General features: G+C 35.5%; 1 long non-coding RNA gene across 1 annotated transcript in view; it reads right to left on the bottom strand.

Annotated features, from left to right (window-relative positions):
- Nucleotides 1-26,715, bottom strand: part of LOC106998073 (uncharacterized) — a 123,827-nt gene that overhangs the window by 59,077 nt on the left and 38,035 nt on the right. The window lies entirely within an intron of this gene.

Consider the following 26,715-nt stretch of genomic DNA (forward strand, 5'->3'; position numbering starts at 1 on the left):
AAAATCACACCAAAAGACATTTCAACAAAGAGGAATATAGATAATAAATAAGCACAAAATATTCAACCTCACCAGGCATCAAGAAAGTTCAAATTACAACTGTGAGGAGATATCAGCACACACCTATTTGAATAGCTAAAATAAATAATGACAATAACAAATGCCTACAACAATGCAGAGAAACTGAATCCTTGATACATCAATGGTGAGAATACAAATGGTATGGTCACTGTGGAAAATAGTTTGGCAATTTCCTACAAAACTAAATTGTGCTGACCATAGGACTCAGCAAACAGGCTTCTGTAAATTTGTCTCTAAAAATGAAAAACTATGTTCACAAAGCAATCTGTATATGAATGTTCAACTGGCTTGTATTTGGGAGAATCAGTAGGTTCCCCAGATAATTTAGCATTATCATGCTGTGGGTTCTAGTTAACCCACATTTGGAGTAATTCACCACTCTGAGTGTGGATTCCAGCTTAACTTGATATTGTACGATTCTAATGGAACTCTTCATTTTACTGAGGTTGATCAAAATCATAGGCAGAATTCACACAGATTAAAATGGAAGATTCCATTCATGAGAATCAAAAGAAAATTTTGACTTCAACACAAGTGGTAGTTACAAACTTTTTAAATAAAAGGAGCATCAGACATAAAAATATTTGGAGTGACAATATGGTGGCTGTTCTTAAGGAATAGTATGCCAAATCTATTGGTATATTATTTTTCAAAATGACTCTTAATGGCTGCTACCAGTCAATATTTTTTAGTATGAACATTTGAAGTTTTGTGTGGAGGTAACATTGTCTGAGTAGTTTCCTTATTCTCATTGAAACGGTCAGAAATACAACAAAGTGTGGGAAGGAATGGAAGATTTAGCAAGACTGCAGAATATGCCATTTATTCCATGTTCAAAGCAGTAGAAAAGAAACCAAGAAGATGCCTTTATTCTTACATGAGAATTCTATTGTTCACCATGTTCTAATTATGAAACTTGAACTCAACAGGATGAAAGAGAAGCTCAGTCCACAGTATAAAGTGTATCTTTTCTGGAAATAGTTGTTAACGACTTAAATGGCAGGTTTATGCACCCTCGACTGACCCAATAGTTAAAGTAATAGACTGTAATACTCAAAACAGTCTGCAAAGCTGCATTTCTTGATTCGTTTGTGTTCCAGACAAATTAGAAGGCTGTATGGCAGAAAGAGAAAACACTGCTAATGTTTTATGACCTATTAGGTGGTTTCGCTGAAATGGAATTGTAAAAACGCATTTCTCAGGCACAAAAACTATATATGCCGTGCCGTTATTTTCCTCAATTCAAAATGAATTCATTTATTCTTTAATCACAGAAAAAGAAAAAGCTCTGCAAATTGTGCAAAAGAAAATGTAGGGAATTTCCACAAAAGAGAATTTTAAAACAGACTTCATAAATACTTTTATTCTTTTCATGCACACAAGGGAGTTAATGGAAACTGTGGCCACAGCAATCCAGAATTAATGTCTTATATTTGGAAAATCAACATGTTTGGGAACATGAAAAGAGGAAAGCTATGTGAAATGAAACAGTCTTGGGTCATTATATATCTACAATATTTGCCTCACTCAGGCGTAGTCAGACATATGTTAAAGACATAACTGTCTCTACTTCCACTTGACGTATTTTTTTTTTCAGTAAATGAAACTCCAACCACAAAAGCAGTTGACTATGTGAAATTACAAAAAAGCTGTCAGAAGGCTTGTGTGGGAGATACATTCGCCATAAGCACCAGTGCTAGGAATCTGAGAAGCTTTTTTAATGGATTCAGAGACCTTTAGAAAAAAAAGGTCTCCTTCTCCAGTAATTGAATTTGACACCAAAGTTCTCTGGATGCTAGGGCTGTACAGGGTACTTTCCCATCCACATCTAGGCTAAATTGGAGATGGTGACCTCTGATAGACTAGAGCAATCCAGGAAGTAATAGAAACCTCACTTCATAGAAACTGGTGACAGGTTGGGATTAAATTTTAGGCTGGCCAGGAACCGTCAAACTCTTTCTCAGAGAGCCCACAGGCTTCCGATAGAAGGGAGATTTTAGAAAACATTCTATAAATGATTCTTTTTCCAATGTACTCTAATTACATTGAAAATTATAAACTAACATCGCTTAAGGTTTGAGACTCAAACAGGACTTAAATCCAAACAAGATGTCTTAGTTTCCTAACTTAAATGCCATTTTACAGAGCTTTGTAACAATGGTGAAGGAGAAATAGTGTGGAATGTACACAGGGTTCCTTGAACTGTTATTTAAAATAGTGAAAAAGCAGACACACCTAAGTATTCAGGAGCAATAATTGGTTAAGCAAGGTATATAGTAGATAGAAGTTTATGTAGTCATTAGAAAGAATCTTTTTAAAGGATATTTAATTAAATAAGTTTCTCAAGTTACATTATTGTAAAAGCAATATATAGAATTATACATCTAATGGATATACAAATACCTGGATATATAGTATATACATAGATTAAAAATGAGAAATTATGGAGTAACAATTACTAGGCAGTCAGATTACAAATGATTTTCTTTTCATATACTTTTGCTAATTTACATGTTTATTACAACAAATATGTACTACTTTATAGCCAGAAATATGAAAAATAGTATCTGAGAGAGTGCAAATATGGTTATAGTCCTTTGAGCCACTAAAATTTTTGTTATATTCACTTATTAATTATTAATACGTTTGTTAGACAAAAATTTATGTGTTTGGACTTCTGAGAAAGACCTAGAGAAAACATGTTTGGGTAACTCCTCTCCCAGAAACTCACAGAAGAGAATAAAAATGAATTAAAATTACAGAATGAAATTGTATGTATTATAAAACTAGGGAAATGACACACACCTATACAACAAACCCTAAAGAATATCTACAAACTATAATTAAATTTTCCTATTAGAGAAGTATATGAAGCATCTCCCTAAATAATTTCCCTTAAAGACTAATTGAGAGAATAATCTTTTGACATATCTGTAGCATTAGAAATAATAATTTAGATTGACACAAATTGACTTACAGGGATGTATTATTAAATAAGAAAAGAAGGGCACTGAAAACTATATTTTTATAGGTATAGCATAGGTAAAGATATACATGTACATTATAGATATAGAATAGGTAAAGATATACATGTACATATCTATTATTTGTAATTATATATTCCCATACATAAATATATATACACAAATAATTATATTTTTTTATTTTTATAAAACAATGCCTTGCAAACTCTTAATGATAGATAGTGTACAAGCATGAGAAAGAGAAAGAAAGAGATAGATTATAGGGGCATAGAAAAAACATGAAAGAATTGACACACACCAGTGCTAATCTTAACAGAAGTCAAATAAAATAATCAAAAGTTATGTTTTAAATCATATACATAAATCTCTCCTTCTTGCCATGACAGTAACTGGTAACTGAATTTGTTTTCCCAACAATTATAAAACTGGACAAAATGTATGAGTCAACTGTTTGTAGATGTTGAAAAACAGACAGCACAGGATGTAATTTTTTAGAGAAGGAAAACATGAGATGAGCCCAACAGTTTCTCCACAATTGCCCCGATTTTCTGCCTAATGGTATTTTTCTGCCACAGATCAGGAAGGGAAAGCCAAGCAGAGCAGCAGTCTTGCTGAGTTGAGAAGCCAGGTACTGGACTTCCAGACTGCTGAACCAGCTGGAATTTTTAGAGCAAAGCACATGAGAAAAGAGAGCTATACGGTAAAGGGACAATGAATCTCATCCACTAGAATGCTGGGCTGAGGACTGATTTGATCATGCAACAAGATGAGTGTCTACGAAATCAATCAGAGATTGCCTGCTGCAGGGATGATAGCTAAACAATAATATTTGAGGCTGTGCTGTGTTAGGAGACATTGGAGTTCTATCCCTACTGCATTCAAGGGACTACACTAACCACAGTGCACATTCAATGGATAATAATCATAGCTAGAGTAAAACACATGCCTTAGAATGTGGCCCAAAACTGAAATACACCATCCTTCACAAAAAATAAAGACAATATCTACAGGATCAAAATAGTTTGTCCGCAAAAACAGTAATTTAACATCTTTTATAGTAAGACAATATAACCCAAACTCCCCACAACATATCATCTAAAATGGCTGGCACATACTCAAAAATTAGTAGAAATGTGAAAAAAAAAAAAAAACAAGAAAATGTGATCCACAAGTAGGATAAAAATTAGTTAACAGTAACAGGACCAAAAATGACTTAGCTATTGGGAATAGCAGATAATATTTTTAAATAGCTATTATAAATATGTTTAAAATCTTAAAGAAAAATATGGTTGTAATGAATAAAAGAATGAGAAATTCAACAGAGGAATGTTATAAAAAAGAATCACATAGACATTTAATAAATGAAGTGAACAGTATCTGAAATAAAAACTTCACTAAATGGACTCCTTATCAGACTGGGAGCAGCAAAGGAAAGAATCAGTGAACTTCAAAACAGATCAATACAATTTTTCCAATGTTAATAACAGAGAAAGGATTAAAATAAAACGAACAGAATATCAATAACCTTTAAGAATATATTAAGAGAAGAAAGAGAGAAAATGGAACAGAGTAAATATCTGAAGAAGTAATAGCAGAGAATTGCCCAAGTTTAGTGAAAAACATCAATATATACCTCCAAAAAACTACCAAAATGTAAACAGAAAAAAATTCAAAGCGATTCAACCCTAGACACATCATAATCAAAGTGCTAAAAATCAAAGAACAAATTATAAAAGTAACCAGAGATTAACCACATATTATATACAAAAGAACTGTAGTATCAATAGTGGCTGATGTCTCATGAGAAATAATGAAATCCATTTAAAAAACTGAATAGCATCTTTACAATTATGAAGGAAAGCAAATGTCATTTCATAATACTATATTCAGAGAAAATATCTTCAAATAAAGGTAAAATAATGATATCTTCAGACAATAAAAACTGAGAGAATTTGTCATTAGCAAACCTTTACTGAGAAAATTCTAAAACAAGTTCTTCAGGCTGAAGGAAAAATTATACCATATACAATGAAAACCTACAGAAAGGAATAGAGAACACTGGAAATGTTAAATGTGAAAGTGTATGTAAAATACATTTTATTTTCCTCTTATTATCTTTAAAATAATTTAACCTTTTAAAGCAAAAACTGTAATAGTGATTAAAGGTTTAAAATGTCTAGAGACTTATAAAAACAAGATTATAAAGTTTCAGAAATAAATGGAACTATGCTGTTGCAAGGGTATACCTTCTGTAAAGGATAAAACATTTACTCTAAAAACAGTGATAAATTAAGGATGCATATTGTAATTTCTAGAAAAACAACTACAAATAAAATCTGTCTGAAAATCCAATAAAAGAATAAAAACTATTTGATTAACACAAAGAAGACTTATAATAATAGATGGGAACAAAAAACAGAAAAGACAAATAGGGAAAAAATAGCAAAATGGTAGACTTAAATCTATCCATGTCACTAATCATTTTATATGTTAATGGATAAAAGACTCCAAATAAAAAGCAAAGGTTGTTGAGCTAGATAAGGGAGAAAATAAAGCTATTCTAAATTATGTGTTGTTAATAAAACATACTTTTTTGATAAAAAGAGACACATTGGTTGAAAGTTTTAAATGTAAAAGACATACCAACCAGCCTGGGCATGGTGGCTCACGCTTGTAATCCCAGCACTTTGGGAGGCCAAGGCAGGTGGATCACCTGAGGTCAGGAGTTTGAGACCAGTCTGACCAATATGCTGAAACCCTATTTCTACTAAAAAACATATAAATTAGCCGGGCGTAGCGGCGTGCGCATGTAGTCCCAGCTACTTGGGAGGCTGAGACAGGAAAATTGCTTGAACCTGGGAGGCAGAGGTTGCAACGAGCTGAGATTGCACCACTGCACTCCACCCTGGGCAACAGAGCAAGACTCCATCTCCAAACAAAATAAAACAAAACAAACAACAACACAAAAGAAAATACCAACCACACAATATGTAAAAGAAAACTGGAATGGGTATATTAATATCAGACATAGTGGACATCAAGACAAGGAAAATTGCTACAGATTTTTTTAAAGAATAGTTGTTAATAATATAAGGCTCAATTTTAAGGAATAAATAACAATGATGAGTGTGCATCAACCTAATAATGGAGCTTCAAGATACATGAAGAAAAACATGCAAGAACTAAAGGGAAAATGAACAAATTCACACTGACAGTTGTAGATTTTTAACACCATTTTTCTAAGAGAGAAGAACTAGGAAAAATTCAGTAGCGATGTAAAAGACATAGAATAATACTATAAACCAAATTGACTGAATCAATATGTCTAGAAAAATATATTCAACAATTGGAAAATACACATTCTTTTTAAGTGCATAGTGAACATACAGCAATGTCATAAGTTCTAACACATTTCAAAGATTGCAACATCATAAAATATACTCTCTGACCAAAATGGAATTGAATTTTAGGAATAAATGACTATATATTTACAAAGCCCCAATTATTTAAAAGTTAAACAATATGCTTCTAAATAATTCAGGAGTCAAAAAACATTATGAGAGAAATTAGAAAATAGTTAAACTGAAATATAATGAAAATACATCATTTCAGCATTTGTGGGCTGTAACTAAGGCCATAATTAAAGAAAAATTACAACTTTGCATAGTTACACTTTAAAAGAAGAAAAGAAAAAATAGTTTCCTACTATAAGAAATGAGAAGAAAAATTAAAGCCAAAAAAATTAGAAGAAAGAAAATAATAAAAATAAGAGTATAAGTCAATGAAATAGAAGACAATAGAGGGATTTAACAAATCTAGAAATTGGTTCTTTGAACAAAAATTAATAAAGTTAATAAATTCCTATCAAAATGATCCAAAAAATAAGAGCAAAAATAATGAAATAGAAAGCAGATAATAGAAAAAATGAATTGTCAGAAGTTGGTTCTTTTGAAAAGATTAATAAGATAGATAACCCTAGCAAGACTGATGAAGAAAAAAAAGAGAAGATACAAATAATCAAAATTAGGATTAGAAATGGGGATATACCTCCATATCCTGTAGACATTTAAAAGCTAATAAGAAAATCTTGTGAACAACTTTATGTCAATAAATTTGACAACACAAATTAAATTTCTTGGCAAAACAACATACATAAATTAAAACAAGACAAAGTAGAAAATCTAATATAGGAATTTCAATTTGTTATAAAAATTTTCTCACAAAGGAAAGCCCAGGCCCAGTTTGTTTCAGCGGTGAATTAAAATATTAAGGAAGTAACAATGCCAACCTTAAACAAATCCCTTAAAAAGACACAGGAGGGAATGCATCTCAACTTATTTTATGAGGCCACAATAATCTGATTTTTTTAAAAACCTAGTGAAATTAAAAAATTAGAGAGATAGCAAGAAAAGTGAACTATATATCAATTATTCTCATGAATATGGACCCAAAGATCTCATAAAATATTAATTAGTTAATTCCACAACACATAAAAAGAATAATATACCATAACTAAGTGTGATTTTTCTCAGAAATGCAAGTTCATTTTCACATTCTAAATTCAATCAGAGAGCAAGATGGTAGAATAGAAGGCTCCTTGGTCCTTCCACCCACCGCCCTGATAAGGATGCCAGTTTAACAACTATCTACCCAAAAGCACCCTAACAAAACCAAAACTCAGGTGAGCACTCATAGTATCCAGTTGAAAGAGGCACTGAAGAGGTAGTAAAAACAGTCTTGGATCATCAGCACCACCTCTCCTCCAGCTGCCACCCCAACCCTGGCAGCAGTGATGTGGAATGCATTTCTGTGTGCTTGGGGAGGGAAAGTGCAGCAACTCTGAGGCATTGAACTCTGCGCTTTCCTGTTATAGCAGAAAGGAAAATTGAACCAAATTCAGGCGATGCCCACCCATGGAGGAAGCTTTTAAACTAACTCTAGCCAGAAGGGAATTGCTGATCCCATCGGTCTGAACTTGAGTTCCAGCAAGCCTCACCACCATGCAAGTGCTCTGGGGTTCTAAATAAATTTGAAGGGCAGTCTAAAACACAAAGGCTGCAACTTTTTTTTTTTTTTTTTTTGAGACAGAGTCTCGCTCTGTCACCCAGGCTGGAGTACAGTGGCCCAATCTCAGCTCACTGCAAGCTCTGCCTCCCGGTTCATGCCATTCTCCTGCCTCAGCCTCCCAAGTAGCTGGGATTACAGGCGCCTGCCACCACGCCAGGCTAATTTTTTGTATTTTTAGTAGAGATGGGGTTTCACCATGTTAGCCAGGATGGTCTCCATCTCCGACCTCATGATCTGCCTGTCTCGGACTCCCAAAGTGCTGGGATTACAGGCGTGAGCCACCGCGCCCAGCCAAGACTGCAACTTTTATTGAGTCCTAGTGCTGAACTGGACCCAGAGTCACTAGACTGGGATTGGGGCACATGATCTACTGAGACATTAACCAGGGCAGCTAAGGGAGTGCTAGCATCACCTCTACCCTAACCCCCAGGCTGCACAGATCACAGCTCCAACAGAGACCCCTTTCTTCTGCTGGAAGAGAGGAGAGAGAACGATGGGGTGGGGGGGCTTTGTTTTGCATCTTGGATACAGGCTCAGCCACAGTAGGATAGGGCACTGGTCAGAGTGATGAGACTCCCTTTCCAGGCCCTAGCTCCCAGAAGACATTTCTAGACACACCCTAAGTCAAAAGGGAACCTGCTGCCTTAAAGGAAAGGATCCAGTCCTGGCAGCATTCATCCCCTGCTACCTGAAGAGTCCTTGGGCTCTGAATGAACAGCAGCAATACCTAGGTACCACATCAAAAGCAGAGAGAGTGAGACACTGAGGCTTGCTGGCTTCAGGTGAGACTCATTGTATTCTCAGCTGTGGTGGCTATGGGGTGAAACTCCTTCTGCTTGAGAAAAGTAGAGGGAAAAGTAAAGGGGATTTTGTCTTGCACCTTAGGTACCACAAGGGGGTAGGACACCAAGTGGGCTCTTGGGCTCACAGATTCCAGGATTTGGCTCTTGGATGGCATTTCTGGACCTGTTTTGGGCCAGAGGGAGACCCACTGCCCTGAAGGATGAGTCCCAGGCCTGGCAGCATTCACCACAAGCTGAGTGAAGAGCCCACGGACCTAAAGGGAACATCGATGGTAGTCTGGCAGTACTCCCCGGGGCCTGTAGTGGGAGTGGCCATGGGGTGAGGCTCCTCTGTGTTTGGAAAAGGGAAGGAAGAGTGGAAAGGACTGTGAATTGCGGTTCGAGTGCCGGCTCAGCTGCAGTACAATAGAACACCAAATAGACTTCTAAGATTTTTGACTCTGTTCCCTGGCTCCCAGATGGCACCTTTGTACCCATCCAGGACCTGGAGGAATTCACCACCCAGAAGGCAAGGACACAGGTCTGGCTGACTTTTCCATCTGCTGATTGTAGAGCCCCAGGGCCTTGAGTCAACATATGCAGTAGCCAGGAGTGGTTACAGCAGGCCTTGAGCAAGGCCCAGTGCCATGCTGACTTCAAGTCTGACCAAGCATGGTTATAATGGTGGTGGCCATGGGGTACTTGTGTCACTCCACCCCCAGCTTCAGGTGGCTCAGAATAGAGAGAAACTCCACTTATTTGGGAGAATGTAAGGGAAGAGAACAAGAGTTCCTGCCTGGTAATCTAGAGCATTCTCCCAGATCTTGTCTAAGACCATCAAAGTAGTACCTCCATAAGTTTGCAAGAACCGTAGTGTTACTGGATGTGGGGTGCCCCCTAAAGCAGATACCCTTAGATCAAAACACCTAAGTCCTTTAGAATATCTGGAAAGCCTTCCCAAGGACAGATACAAATAAGGCCAGGCAGTGGAGACTCAATAAATATCTAATTCTTCAATACACAGACACCAAAGAATATCTACTAGTATCAACACCATCCAGGAAAACATGAACTCACCAAATGAACTAAATAAGGCACCAAGGACCAATCCCAGAGAGACAGAGATATGTGACCTATCAAACAGAGAATTCAAAATAGCTATATCGAAGAAACTCCGATAAATTCAAGATAACACAGAGAAGGAATTCAGAATTCAATCAGATAAATTTAACAAAAAGATGGAAATAATTTAAGAAGAATCAAGCAGAAATTTTGGAGTTGAAAAATGCAACTGACATACTGAATAATGTATTACCATCTCTTAACAGCAGAATTGATCAAGGAGAGGAAAGAATTACTAAGTTTGAAGATAGGCTATTTGAATACACAGTCAGAAAAGACAAAAACAATTAAAGAATGAAGCATGCCTGCAGGATCCAGAAAATGGCCTCAAAGGGGCAAATATAAGAGTTATTAGCCTTAAAGAGGAAGTAGAGAAAGAGATAGGGGTAGAAAGTTTATTCAAAAGGACAATAACAGAGAACTTCCCAAAGCCTGGAGAAAGATATCGATATCCAAGTACAAGAAGGTTATATAACATGAAGCAGATTTAACCCAAAGACTACCTCAAGGCATTTAATAATCAAGCTCTGAAAGGTCAAGGATAAAGAAAGGATCCTAAAAGCAGCAAGAGCAAAGAAACAAATAACATAAAATGGAGTTCCAATATATCTGGCAACAGACTTTTTAGTGGAAACCTTACAGGCCAGGTGAGAGCATATTTAAAGTGCTGAAGGAAAAAACTATTACCCTATAATAGTATCTTCAGCAAAAATATCCTTCAAACATGAAGGAGAAATAAAGATTTTCCCAGACAAAAAAAAAAAAAAAAAAAAGTTGAGTAATTTCATCAACACCAGAACTGTCCTAGAAAACAAATGTTAAAGGGAGGCTGCAATCTGAAAGAAAAGAATGTTATTGAACAATAAGTAATCACCTGAAGGTATAAAACTCACTGGAAATAGTAAGTATACAGAAACACAGACTATTATAACATTTTAACTGTGGTATTTATAATACTCTTATTCTAAATAGAAAGACTAAATGGTGAACCAATGAAAAGTGGTAACTACAACTTTTGAAGCCATAGACAGTCCAATAAGATATAAACAGAAACAACAGAAAGTTAAAAAGCAGGGGAATGAAGTTAAAGTGAAGAATTTTTATTAGCTTTCTTTCTGCTTGTTTGTTTATGCAAACACTGTTAATGGCTATAAGACAGTCTTTTCAAGCCTCATGGTAACCTCAAACCAAAAAACACACAAGCATCCAAAATTAAACAATGATAAATTAAATTATGTCACCAGAGAAAATCATATTCACTAACAGAAGGCAGGAAGGGAAGAAAAAAGGAAGAGCAACCACAAAACAACCAGAAAACAAATAACAAAATGGCATGAGTAACTCCTTATTTATTGATAATACTATTGAATGTAAATGGACTAAATTCTCCAATCAAAAGACAGAGTGGCTGAATGGATTTTTTTAAAAGCCACTGATCTGTTGCCTATAAGAAACACACTTCATGCATAAAAACATGCATAGACTGAAAATAAAGAAATGGAAAAAGATATTCCATGCCAATGGAAACCATAAAATAGCAGTAGCAGCTATACTTAGACAAAATACATTTTTAAGATAAAAACTATAAGACAAGACAAAGAAGGTCACTATATAATGATAAAGTGGTCAATATATTTAAACAATTTTAAATATATATGCACCCAATATTGGAACACCCAAATAAAGCAAATATTATTAGAGCTAAAGAGACAGAGACAGGCCCCAATACAATAATAACTAGGGACTTCAACACCCCATTTCAGCATTCAACAGATCTTTCAGAGAGAAAATCAACAAAGAAACATAGGCTTTAATCTGCACTATAGACCAAATGGACTTAAGAGATATTTACAGAACATTTCATGCAATGGCTGTAGAATGCACATACTTTTCCTGAGCACATGGATCATTCTCAAGAGTAAACCGTATGTATTAGGTCACAAAACAAGTCTTAAAACATTCCAAAAAAAGTGAATAATATCAAGCATCTTTTCTGACTGTAATGGAATAAAACTGAAAATTCAATAATAAGATGAATTTTAGAAACTATACAAAAACATAGAAATTAAATAATATGCTCCTGAATGACAAATGGCTCAATGGGATCAATGAAGAAATTAAGAAGCAAATTTAAAATTTTCTTGAAACAAATGATGATAGAAACATAACATACCAAAACCTACAGGATACTGCAAAAGCAGTACTAAGAGGGAAGTTTATAGCTATAAGTACCTCCATCAAAAAAGAAGAAACATTTCTGCTAAACAATTTATGATCTATCTTAAAGAACTAGAAAAGCAAAAGCAAACCAAACCCAAACTTAGCAGAAGAAATAATAAAGATCAGAGGCAGAAACAAATAAAAGAGAAATGAAGAAAACAATACAAAAGATCAATGTAACAAAAAGTTATTTTTTTTGAAAAGTTAAACAAAATTGACAAATCTTTAGTCAGACTAACAAAAAAGGAGAGAAGGCACAAAATAAAATCAGAGATGGTGACACTATAACTGATACTTCAGAAATTCAAAGGATCAGTAGTGGCTACAATGGGCAACTATATGCCAATAAATTGGAATACCTAGAAGAAATGGATAAATTCCTAGACACATACAAGCTACCAGGATTGAATCATAAAAAATCCAAAACCTGAAAAGACCAATAATAAGTAAGAAGACTAAAGCAATAATAAAAAGTTATCATGATATGATATGTCATATCAACAGAATGAAGGATAAAAAATGTATGATTATTTCATTGATGCCAAAAAAGCATTTGACAAAATTCAACATCCTTCATGATAAAAATCCTCAAAACACTGAGGATAGAAGGAACATACCTCAACATAATAAAAGCCATATATGACAGACCCACGGCTAGTATTATGCTCAATGGGGAAAAACTGAAAACCTTTCCTGTAAGATCTGGAACATGACAAGGATGCCCACTTTCACCACTGTTATTCAACATAGTACTAGAAGTTCTATTTAGAGCAATCGGACAAGAGAATGATAAAAAGAGCATCCACACTGGAAAAGAAGAAGGCAAATTATCTTGTTTGAAGATGATATAATCTTAAAATTGGAAAAACCTAGACTTTGCGCACACACACACACACAAACTTATTAGAACTGATAAACAATTAAGTAAAGTTGCAGGATAGAACATCAACATATAAAAATCAGTAGCATTTCCATATGCCAACAGTGAACAATCTGAAAAAGAAATATAAAAGTAATCCCATTTACAATAGCCATACTAGGAATTAACTTAACCAAACAAGTGAAACATCTCTATGATTAAAACTATAAAAAGTTGATGAAATACACTGAAGAGGAAACCAAAGAAGAAATATTCCATGTTCATGGATTGGAAGAATAAATCTTTTTAAAATATCCATACTACCTGAAGCAATCTACAGATTCAATGCCATCCCTATCTATATATCAATGATATTATTCACAGAAATAGAAAAAACAATCCTTAAATTTATATGAAACCACACACACACACAAAAAAAAAAACAGAATAGACAAAGCTATCCTAAGCAAAAAGGACACTGGAGGAAGCACATTACCTGACTTCAAAATTTTCTACAGAGCCATAGTAACCAAAACAGCATGGTACTGGCATAAAAACAGATACAAAGACAAATGGAACAGAATAGAGAACCCAGAAACAAATACACACACCTACAGTAAACTCATTTTGACAAAGCTGCCAACGACATACACTGGGGAAAAGATAGTCTCTTCAATAAATGGTAGTGGGCAAACTAGATACCCATATGCCAAGAAATGAAACTAGACCACTATCTCTTGCCATATCCAAAAATCAAATCAAAATGGACTAAATACTTAAATATAAGACCTCAAACTATGAAACTACTACAAGAAAACATTTAGGAAAACCTCAAGGACATTGGTCTGGGCAAACATGTCTTGAGCAATACCTACAAGCACAGGTAACCAAAGCAGAAATGGACATATAGGATCACATCAAGTCAAAAAGCTTCTGCGCGACAAAGGAAACAATCAACAAAGTGAAGAGACAACCCACGGAATAGGTGGGAATATTTGCAAACTACCCATCTGACAAGGAATTAATAAACAGAATATACAAGGAGCTCAAAAACTCTATAGAAAAAAATTTAATAATCTGAACAAAAACATGGGCAAAAGATTTAAATGGGCATTTCTCAAAAGAAGACATGCAAATGGCAAACAGGCATACGAAAACGTGCTCAATTTCAGGGATCATCAAAGAACTGCAGGTCAAAACTACAATGAGATATCATCTCACTCCAGGTAAAATGGCTTACATCCAAAAGACAGGCAATAACAAATGCTGGTGAAAGGGAATCCTTGTATACTGTTGGAAGGAATGTAAGTTAGTACAGCCACCATGGAGAACAGTTTGAAGGTTCCTCAAGAAACTAAAAATAGAGCTACCATATGATCCAATAATCCCATTGCTAGGTAAACACCCAAAAGAAAGAAAATCGAAGAAATATCTGCACTCCTAGTTTGCTGCAGCACTATTCACAATAGCCAAGATTTGGAAGCGATCTAAATATCCATCAACAACAGATGAATGGATAAAGAAAATGTGGTACATATACACAATGGAGTACTCTTCATCCATAAAAAAGAATGAGATCCTGTCACTTGCAACAACATGGATAGAACTGAAGGTCATTATGTTAAGTGAAATAAGCCAGGCACAGAAAGACAAATTTTGCATGTTCTCATTTATTTGTGGGTGCTAAAAATTAAAACAACTGAACTCATGGAGATAGGGAGTATAAAAATGGTTGCCAGAGGCTGGGAAGGATAGTGGGAGCTGGTGGGGAGGGGAAGTGGGGAAGGTTGATGGGTACAAAAAATAGAATGAATACCTAATATGCGGTAGCACAACAGGGTAACTATAGTAAATAATAATTCAAATATACATTTTTTAGTAACTGAAAGAATATAATTGGGTTGTTTGTGATACAAAGGATAAAGGCTTGAGGGGATGGATACCCCATTTACCCTAACGTGATTATTACACATCACATGCCTATATTAAACTATCTCATATACTCCATGTACTATGTACCCACGAAAATTTAAAAAGGTAAAACTTTTTTAAGTGGCCCTTGGGTGAAGACCTATGCAATATACCTCTCTGAGGTGTGATGGGAGCCGTGCTCATTCCTAAGGGAAGGCATGTTTTCCGGAGAGTGGTGATGTGTAATGTGGACTGAATTGCAAAGGAATTAGAAAAGAATTCAAATGAGATGAAGTAGGTGAAGATAATAAAAGACAGAATTTCCACTGGAATTAAAGGTGAAGATTTCAAAGCAGTACTTTCACTTTCCTTCCTTAACTGATCCTGACCATTGCCTGGTCAGGGCAGCAGGACGTACCTAGAACATTGCAGGACCAAGGCTTCCAGGTCCAGATCTTCTCACTTTACTGTTTGGATTTTGGATAATCCACATGTTTTAGTACTTTAGTACTCTAGAATTTTAAGCATATATAGTGTGTGTGTGTATGTATGTGTGTGTGTGTATATATATGTTTTATTTATTTATTTATTTATTTATTTATTTATTTATTTTTTGAGACAGAGTCTCACTCTGTTGCCCAGGCTGGAGTGCAGGGGCGCAATCTCAGCTCACTGCAAGCTCCACCTCCCGTGTTCGCGCCATTCTCCTGCCTCAGCCTCCCAGGTAGCTGGAACTACAGGAGCCCTCCACCACACCTGGCTAATTTTTTTGTATTCTTTTTAGTAGAGACGGATTTCACCGTGTTAGCCAGGATGGTCTCGATCTCCTGACCTCATGATCCACCTGCCTCGGCCTCCCAAAGTGCTGGGATTACAGGCTTGAGCCACCGCACCCAGTCAAGCCTATATTTTTTAAAGAATAAAGTATATTATATCTAATTACAATGTGCTCTTCCTTTATTTCCTGAAAGTAGAAATTTTTTAAAAATCTAAAAGTAACAAATAAGTCACTTATGATCACTGCTTAAAAGACAACCACTGACAAGTAGAATTCCTGGGCCACAGTATATGAATGGGAAACATATTTCTTAATTCTTTCACCCAAAGGATTATGCTAATAAATATTTCAATCAACCATGTACCTGCATTGAATTCAACCAATTAAAATGTGTTATCCTTCCCTTCAGTACCCAGTGAGCAAAGTGCCAGCCCTTATCCTCCACAACAATGCTTGGTCCCTATCTTTCACTGAGTTCATCTTCCCTGAAATTTCTGAGACTCCTGTGGATACCACATCCACAGATTCATCCAAGTATTTGGTGGTCCCACCCATTACAGACTATGGCTCTGGCCTCTGCCCGTCATGGTTGCCATCTGGTCATTTCCTTTCCATAAAGCCAGGGTTCACCCAATCTATGCCATTCCAGGTGTTGATGCAGGTTAACCTTTAATTCCTGAAAGCACAGCTAAAATGAACATAGCATGTAACTAACTTTACTAAAACCTGGGGGTCAGAAAGAGGATAATAGAATATAGGTGAAAAAGTATTTTAACTGATTCACTAACTTGTTTCCTCCTCAAGTCTTTGGCCATGCCCCTTTTGGGGCTCCTTGCAGCCTTGTCTCTCCTTAGCCCCCTAAGGTTACCCCCTCTCACAGCGGACAGTTTACCTCCCCCAAATGGGAGGCGCCTCAGCCCTGCCCCTATGCCTTCAGTCCAGCCCCAACTGCTCCTTCCTGTGCTCAGCCAAAGAAAAATATGGTCACAAAAGTCTTTACAGAGATCCAATGTTTTCTGCAAATGAGACAAGTTTTATATTATGTGCATATAACTTAATATATCAATCTGAAACACCTTCATTCAGATTATGGTGCTATTCCTAAGAACTCTGGGTGCCCTACCTGTCTCAACACCTAAAACCAATCACTTCCAGATCTTCCAGAACACAGGGAGAGCCTGCTGGGACAACTTCAGCTGCCACACCACATGCAGAACCTCTTAAGACTTACCAAAGATCAATTATTTTCATTGCCAACAATCTTAAGATCCAGACTCCCACCCTGGCCACAGGAAACACTCCTCACAGTTTTCCAGCAGTTGCTTGTCCCATATAAAGAGATGAAGATCAGAGCTCATTTTTGTTTAAGTTCACACTCCTTTGATGACATTCAACTATTTGTTCAGATTTGTATTGCGCACCTACCCTCTGACTCTTATCTTTTTCATGTATGCCTATGTCTCCCAGATCTACACTCCACGTAGTTATTTCAGCTCCTTGCTACACACAATCAGACCATGAAACCAGAAAGCAGGAGCCACCAGACAAAGGGAGGGAAGACAGTCTGAAATTTAGAGAATGATCCCACTCATCTTCTAAGCAGGTTGTGTGAGGACCGGTGTATTCTGCTGAAGGTATTAGCATTGACCAGGTACCAGATACCATTTGTCTGATATCACAATGATCAGAGTCATGTGAATACCACAAGCAGGCTCAGCTCAGGAATCAGGGCCAACTTGGGCTGCATGGACCCTACCCTGGCCTTGTCTCAAGGTTTATCATCTAAGTTCTTGCTGCTTTCTCTGGAATCAAGCCATAACTTCTGAAATCCTAGAAACTATACCCCCCACACCAAATTTTACTTTCTTCCATGCATTAATTTAATAATATTTATTGGCATCAACCCCACCAGGAAACTGTGCTAAACACTAGGATCTTAGCAATGAACCTGACCAATATGTCCTTGCCTCCTACTAGTGAACACAGACTTGAAACAAATAATTCTAAAGAGCTAACACAAGGTGCTGTGGGCATCCCATAATAATTCCTGCCTTGGTTTCCCACCCAATGCCTCACTTTCTCTGGAGCTGCAGTATTACCTTACTTCCCCAAAGACTCTTCTTGACCTCAAAGCTCTGCACCCAACTCCACACTTCTCCCATAGGACCCCTGCCTGCATAAATCTCCATTAGCAGATGTCATGATGTTAACACCTGCCAGAACATTCTCCGACCTGGACTCATCCTGAAACTCAGAGCTGCCTTGTTGCTGATGCTCACTTCTAATCATTTTCTTCCACCTGAATCTCTTCAGTCTCCAATCAGTAGTCAACCCAATTAGGAGAGAGAAAGTGATCAGATACAAGGAATCTAGGCATGAGAGTAACAGAAGCTAAAAAATATAGGAAAAAAATCATCCTATGAGGAGTAATCTATTAATAATATATCTGGGTTTCCAAAGAGTGATTACTTGTGTTATTTTGTTAATCGTCACTACTTCATTTGTAATTAAACTCATCTAAATAAATAGTTACATAACTTGGGAAGAAAATTAGTCAAGTTTTAATTAAACAACTGGTTTTTCTATCCCAACAGTTTGTCAAACAGAGAGCTTTGTTTTGCATATATGTGTGCAACATGTCAGGTGTCAGAGGCAGATGTGTTGGCATAAAGTTCTTTGGTATAAAATAGAGCATAAGATGCCTGCATAGTTCATATGAACAATTTTTAATTAATGAGTCCACTTTCTGGAGAGCATCAGCTTGAGAGGGATGGAGGGTAGTACTTCTGATCTTATGTTTTTGACACAGCTTATAAAGGTCTGTGCCACTCATCAAAAGGCGAGACATACCAGCTTCCAGAGTATAGAAAGTATTGACTTCACTGATTTTTAAAACTTTAATTCATCCATAAGTACAATAAAGGGGAAATTAATTTGTGGTTGACAGAGCAAATTTGACAGAGCAAACTAAAGCCACAAATGATAACGCTGTTGGAGCAATAAAGCAGTGCAATATAAAATGGAGTGGTGGGCACAGAAGAGAGTCATGGGCACTCGTTTGCTAAGATCTGCTGCTTTTATCTCTTTATATACATAAGCAGCAGCAAACTATAATCAAATAAACATGCAGCAAGTCATTGGAATAATGTCATTGAAATTTTATCTGTTCATTGCTTCAGGAATATGTCTTTTCCTCGATTTGATCTGTATAGAGTATAATATATTATCTTACTCTCTGGGGAAACATTGATCAAAGTCTTACAAAAGAGGTATGTATCTTACTCAATAGAGAATTTTACTCTTCTCCATTCTGCTATTGTTAGCTACTCTATCACCAACGAGCAGCTTCTGCTTTCTTCTCATGCTTGCCTGAAAGCTCTCAGTCAGAAATTTGGTCTGCATAAAGGAAGAACAGCCTCAGAGTCTCATGAAAAGGACTCTGCCAGGTATTTTTAACAGCTGATATTTCAAGGACTAGACTTAAGAGCTGACATCTCTTAGATAATTGTCAGAGGGATTCAGGATTTCCAGGACGCTTTTGAATTCAGTAGTAGATAATTTCATGAAAGCTGTTTGATGACTCAAGATCCAATGGAACAAGAATAAATTAATACTGAATGAACTCAAGAGGAACATCCAATTGTGATTATTTTTTGTGAAATAAGGTTGGTAGAGTTTTTAGTGTTCCACTTTCTGATGACTATATAAGAGAGCCCTTTCTTTTTCTTGTTGATCTATTTTTTCTCTCTCTTTTTTTTTTTTTTTTTGTTGTTGTTGTTGTTGTTATTGTTGCTGTTTAAGATGGAGCCTTGCTCTGTCACCTAGGCTGGAGTGCCGCGGCACTATCTTGGCTCACTGCAACCTCCACCTCCCGACCTCAAGTGATTCTCTCACCTCAGCCTCCCAAGTAGCTGGGACTACAGGCATGCGCCACCATGTCCAGCTAATTTTTGTATTTTTTGTAGAGATTGGATTTCATTATTTTGGCCAGGCTGGTCTCGAATTCAGGTAATCCACCTGCCTTGGCCTTCCAAAGTGCTGGGATTATAAGCATGAGCCACTGTGCCCAGCCTCTTTCTGTTTTAATTGTGGTAAACTACATATAACATAAAATTTGCCATTTTAACCATTTTTAAATGAACTATTTTGCATCATTAATTATATTCACAATGCTATGCTAACATCATCAAATGTATTTCTAATTTTTTTCATGACTCCAAACAGACTATATCCATTAAGTTATAACTACCCATTCTCCCTGCCTCGCCTCCAGCCCCTGGTAAGCTCTCATCTGCTTTCTATCTCTATGAATTTGCCTATTCTAGATATTTCACATAAGTTGAATCATACAATATTTGATCATTTTTGTCTGGCTTATTTCACTTAGCATAATAACTCAAGGTTCATTCATGTCATTCATGTCAGAATTTCCACTCCTTTGAAGGCTGAATAATCTTCCACTTATGTATATGCCACGTTTTGTTTATCCATTTATCTTTCTATGGACACGTGGGTTGTTTCTACCCTTTAGCTATTGTGAATATTTCTGCAAAGAACATTTGCACACAAGTATCTTTTTTAGTCCATTTTCAATTCTTTGGGATATATATGTAGGATTAAAATTGTTAAATCATCTTCTTGATCTATGTCTAACCTTAGTTAATAACTGTGCTTCTCTATCTTGTTCTCTCTGACTCATCAAAATTCAGAAACAAATACTTTGAGTTTATCTGAATAGCAATATAGATATTTGCAATTGGTTCATAAAAAGTTAATCATATTTTCTGTTAGAATGTAATTGAACAGATTGAATGTGTAACCTAGACCATCTATGGAGTGTCATATTTGAGAACAAACCTCATTTAATCAGCTATGAGAAGCCCACCACTAAGGATCAAGGGCTGCAGTTTACAGCTGGAATCAATGTCTTCAGAATTTGCCCAGGAAATCACTTTCCTGTTTGTTCTATGGCTTATAGTGTCTCAGCTTTATAGGTAGTATTACACGTCACTTCCTGTCAGGCCAGGAAGTTTAGGAGATTTGGAGACACTGCAGAGAGAGGAATTCACACAAATTTGAAGGTGCTACAGGCAAAATCTGATGGAGATAAATTTCTTGGGTTTGGCATCTTAGCCTCATAATAGAATGAATACAGGCAATATTCTGTGTAATCTCTGGAGAATAGAGATTATTGAAAATTCAGGCCTAGGTGTCTTACAAAATTTTCAACAGATCTTTTTTCTGGACTTAATAGTTGCTTGACCCCATATGACTCTAGACTTGATGACCATACTAAAGCTTATGTATGTTCATTAATACTGAATGTTATACCCATGAAAGCAGCCAAAATAAAATGAAACCAGCCATTTTTGAACCAAAAATAATCCCTGAAGATAATTTATAAACACAAGGACGAAGTATTAAGAACACACTCCACGACCTGGATATGGACAAAAGGGTGACTCATGTCCTTCCAAAGTCACATCCAAAGCATTAACTAACAAGGCTACTCAAGAATTATCTGATTCTCTAGGACTATGTAACTTTAACAACGCATTCACTATTAATGAGGGAATTTTACAAATCTCTAAGGATAGACTTCAATCTGTGCAAAAGTAGTAACAATGCAAGTTATTTTTTGCTTTATGGCAATACAAATGAATTTTTCCCTGTGGATAAAGGTTTCTGTCAAATGGTTTCTATCTGGTAGAGAAGACTTTATCTCAAAGGTGAGAGTTGTATTGCCTGTAACTGTGACATTAACAAGTCTTCCGCAGTAACCAGTTTTGTATGTGATATAGCATTTTTTTTTCAGTGAGTCTAAATACTTCTGCCTCTCCTACACTTCTTAGAGCTAACTCACCATCCCGTTGGTTTCCTTATTCATGAATTAAATCAATCTGTGGCATGCACTCACTTGAAAAAAAAAAAAAAAAAGAAAAAGAAAAAAGCTATAAGGGAATGGCAAATTAGACTAGCTGCATTCTTTCGTAAAAAAAAAAAAAATCAAGAAATTCCAGATTATGTTGGAATAATATCTTCAGAGTGCAGAGAAAATAGCTGTCAACTTAGCAGTTATACGTAGTTCATATATCATTTCTGACTGAGCTAAAATAAAGCTACTCTCAGACACACAAAGATAGAGAGTTAACTGCCTCTTTAAAACAACTATTAAAGGAAATATTTCAATGAGAAGAAAAGTAAACTAAGTAAGAATACATGTTTCTTTTTCTAAAAGAAATGGTGAAACTAAAGATATAGGCAGCAATAACGAGAATTTGGGGGAATTAAAAGAGAGGGTAATACATATGAAAACCTTTTTTCTTTTGGAGAATGAAAAAAAAATGAATATGTTTAGATTTGTTTACAAAATCTGTAGTTACCTGTATTTTAAAATTTTAAAGTTGTTAAAAATGTTAGAAATACAATATATGGCTTCCAAACCAGCATAGAGAAAAATAAAGAAATAAAGAAAACTCTACTAATTCAATAGAAAAGAGGAAGAAAGAGGAAAGAGGCAAAGAAAAATAATACTAATTCAGACAGGCTACATTAAATGTTGGAGATAAGTATAAATACATCAATAATCAGTAAAAATGTAAATAAATTAAGCTTGTCTATTAAGGAGGGATTATCAGATGGAATTTAATTCTGCTCCATGGTGGTTTCAAGAGATGCTTAAAAAAAAACTCACAGAGAGATTTAAAATAAAGTTACTGAAGAAAGACTCTAGGCAAATATGAAAATCAATAAAAAGCCAGTATAGTAAATTATTACCAAACAAAATAGAATTGAAGGCAAAATGATAGAAATAAAGAGCTACACTGCATAAGAGCAAAGGGAAATTAGCAATAAAGTATGAAAATCATGAAATTGCATGCACCTCCGCACATAGCTTCAAAATGTGTAAAGGCAAAACTGACAGGATTATAATGAAAAATTGATACACTTCCATCAGACAGAAAGATCTAGTCAGGAAAATGTTATTGAGATTAAATATTTGAATGACAAAATAAACAAGCTTAAATCTGAAAGCAAACATGAAATATTTGTAAAAAATTGTGTTCTGCCTACTAGATCACAAAGGATATTATGATAAATGTCAAAGAACCGATACTGTTGAAACTACATTCTCTAATGACAATACAATTTAATTGGAAATCAAACAATAAAGAAATGACTAAAATTGCATATGCCTGGATCTATCTCAGTCTCTTTTCCCCCATGAATTATGGAATAATTCACAGTTAAAATATTCACAATAAAAATAACAACATATTTGGAACAAAGCCTCATTAAAACTACTATTATATCAAAACCAATGAAATGGAGCTAAGATGTGACCTAAGTAGAAAATATATGGCTTAGATATATTTTGAAGAGAAATATTAACAATAAATGAACTGAGATTAAGTTCTTGAATCTGAGGGAAAATCAGTAAATTCAAAGGTAAGAAGGAAGGAAATAATATGTAAGAGCCAAAATTAATAAGACGTTCAGACAATGTAAACACCATTTGTAAGACAAACACTTTTTAAAAACCAATTATGTAGCACAAAAGGTCTAGTAACACTGATGAAGGAATAAAAAGCAAATACCAAAACAATAGTTTTAGGAAAAAAGAAAGATATACATAGAAATATATTTGAGATTTTTAAAGTCTAACAGAATATTGTCAATAATTTCATGCCAATAAATTTGAAAACTTGGTCAAAAGGTACAATTTTCTAGGAAAATGTAAATCACTAAAAGTTTTATATAATGGTTCATAAACCATTACATAGATTTACTTTTAGTATCTTCCCCCAAGCATAGCTATAAAACCCAGATCAGTTAACAAGTATTTAATGAATACATAATTTTATATAATAGGTAATAAAATTTCAAACAATAGAAAAAGGGAGACATTTTTCTAGATTTAAAGAAAATGACAAGAATAGTTCAAGAAAGGAAGATTATAGGCCAGTGCAGTGGCTCACACCTGTCATCTCAGTACTTTGGGAAGCTGAGGTTCACCATTGCTTGAGCCCAAGAGCTCGAGACCAGCCTGGGCAACATGGCAAAACCCTTTCTCTACCCAAAGGAATACAAAACTTAGCCAGGCATGGTGGCACATACCTGTAGCCCCAGCTACTCAGGAGGCTGAGGTGGGAGGATTGCTTGAGCCCAGGAGGTGGAGGTTGCAGTGAGCTGAGACTGTGTCACTGCACTTCAGCCTGGGTGACAGACCAAGAACATGTCTCCAAAAAAAAAAAAAGGAAGACTATAACTTCATATTATAGAAGTAGATGCAAAATCATAAATATTAGAAAACATAAATCCATTAATGAAACAATTATTTTAAGTCCATAAAATATAACAAAAAACCAGCATGACCAAGTACAATTTATCTCAGAAATGCAAGGATAATTTCATATTAGGAAAAAAATATAGATATATTAATAGAATCATATCATCTGCAAACAGGGATTGTTTGACTTTCTCTCTTCCTACCTTAATGCCCTTTATTTTTTCCTCTTGCCTGATTGCTCTGGCCAGGACTTCCAATACTATGTTGAATAGGGGTGGTGAGAAAGGGCATTCTTGTCTTGTGCTGATTTTCAAGGGGAATGCTTCCAGTTTTTGCCCATTCAGTATGATTTTGGCTGTGAGTTTGTTATATATGGCTCTTCTTATTTTGAGTTATGTTCCTTCAATAGTTTATTGAGAGCTTTTTAAATGAAAGAATATTGTATCTTATCGAAAGTCTTTTCTGCATCTATTGAAATAATCACGTAGTTTTTGTCTTCAGTTCTGTTTATGTGATGAATCATATTTATTGATTTACATATATTGAACCAACCTTACATCCTGGGGATGAAACCTACTTGATCCTGGTGGATTAGCTTTTTCATGTGCTGCTGAATTTAGTTTGCCAGTACTTTGTTGAGAATTTTTGCTTCAATGTTCTTCAAGGATATTGGTTTTCTTTTTAAGTTTTCTCTTTTTGTTATGTCTCTGCCAGGTTTGGGTATCAGGATGATGCTAGCCTCGTAGAATGAGTTGGGGAGGAGTCCCTCCTCGTCAAGTTTTTGGAATAATTTCAGTAGGAATGGTACCAGCTCTTCTTGGTATACCTGCTAGAATTTGGCTGTGAAGCCATCTGATCCTGGACTTAACACATGCACACAAATGTTCATTGCAGCACTGCTCACAATAACAAAAACATGGAATCAACCTGAATGCCCATCAATAGTATACTGATGAAGAAAATTTAGTACCTATACACTATGGAATACTGTGTAGTCATAAAGAAGAATGAGGTCATGTCCTTTGCAGGAACATGGATTGAGCTGGAGGCCATTATCCTTAGCAAACTAACACAGCAACAGAAAACTAAATACTGTATATTCTCACATATAAGTGGGAGCTAAATGATGAGAACACATGGACACAAGAGGGGAACAACAGACACTGGGGCCTACTTGAGGGTACAGAGTTGGGGGAGGGAGAGGAGCAGAAAAAATAACTAATGGGTACTAGGCTTAATACTTGGGTGATGAAACAATCTGTTCAACAAACACCCATGACATGACATGAGTTTACCTGTATAACAAACCTGCACCTGTACCCCTTAACTTAAAATGCAAGGTTTTGTAAAAGGAAGATAACTTATTACTAGGTTGAGCAAGAAAAACTATCTGACCATCCCAATAAAGGAAAAATAAATTTTAACCAAATCCAATAGCTCGTTAATAATGACTACTCTTAATATACTAAAAATAGAAGGTAGCCTGTTTACATACTCCCCAAATTCATATGTTGAAGGCCTAATTCCCAGTACCTCAGAATATGACTGTATTTGGAGATAGAGTCTTTAAAGAAGGGATTCAATTAAAATGAGGCTGTTAGGCCGGATCCTAATGCAATAGAGGGTAGTCTAATTCAGCATCAAGAGGGAAATAAAGCTGAAATCTAAAAGACACATATGAAAAACCTACAGCAAATCTTACAGATAATGGTGACACTTTAAAAACATTCCCTGCTATCACTGTTTTTATTGTACGTGGTACTAGAAGCTTATTATTGCAAAACCAATAACAAACAAAAAATAAATATGTAAAAACTGAAAAGGAAAAACTACAGCTTTTATTACTTATAGATAATGCAATTGTCCACATCAACAACCCAAGAAAATTTGCAAACACATCATTAAAACCAATAGGAAAGTTCACGAAAATTTCTGGATTCAAGATCATCATGTAAAAGTTGTAGTTTTTCTCTGCAGTAGAATAAAATATTTTCTTAATGCAGTAAATAAAAACAGACACATAAAAATCTGCTCCATAACTAACTTATTATTTCTACCTGGAAGCCTACAGGCTTTTATTCTTTATTATCTATGTTTATGAATATTGCCAAGATGTGCTTGGATATCTTTTTTTCTCCTCAATTCTCTTTGGAACTGTGAGCCTTTTGAATCTTAAGATTAAGTCTTCCCTTAGCTTATGGATATTTTCTTTTAGTATTTGTTTACGAATATGGAATATCTAATATTCACACACTAAGTCCCCTCAATCTATGCCTGTCTCTTTTCCCTCGTGATTTCTGCCTCTTTATACCTTATTTTAAAGTCAGAATAATTAGGACAGCATGATACTAAATGTAGTGATAGAATTATAGATAATTGTAATAATAGAGAAGGGTAAGTAATAAACTCATCTATTTGGGACTTCAATATATGACAGCGGGATCAGTCCACCAGTGGATGAGATTAAACATTTTAAACTTCAATGTCAATTTTAGCTAAAACTGAAAGAGAAATTAATCTTGACCAATACTTAATATGCAAAGTGACACTGGCATCCTTACCAGGTCTTTATTTCAGTAGACAAGGTCATTTACAATGAAAGTATCACAACACAGAGGAAT

This window comes from Macaca mulatta, chromosome 4 (genome assembly GCF_049350105.2).
Source record: "Macaca mulatta isolate MMU2019108-1 chromosome 4, T2T-MMU8v2.0, whole genome shotgun sequence".
NCBI classification, from domain to species: Eukaryota; Metazoa; Chordata; class Mammalia; order Primates; family Cercopithecidae; genus Macaca; species Macaca mulatta.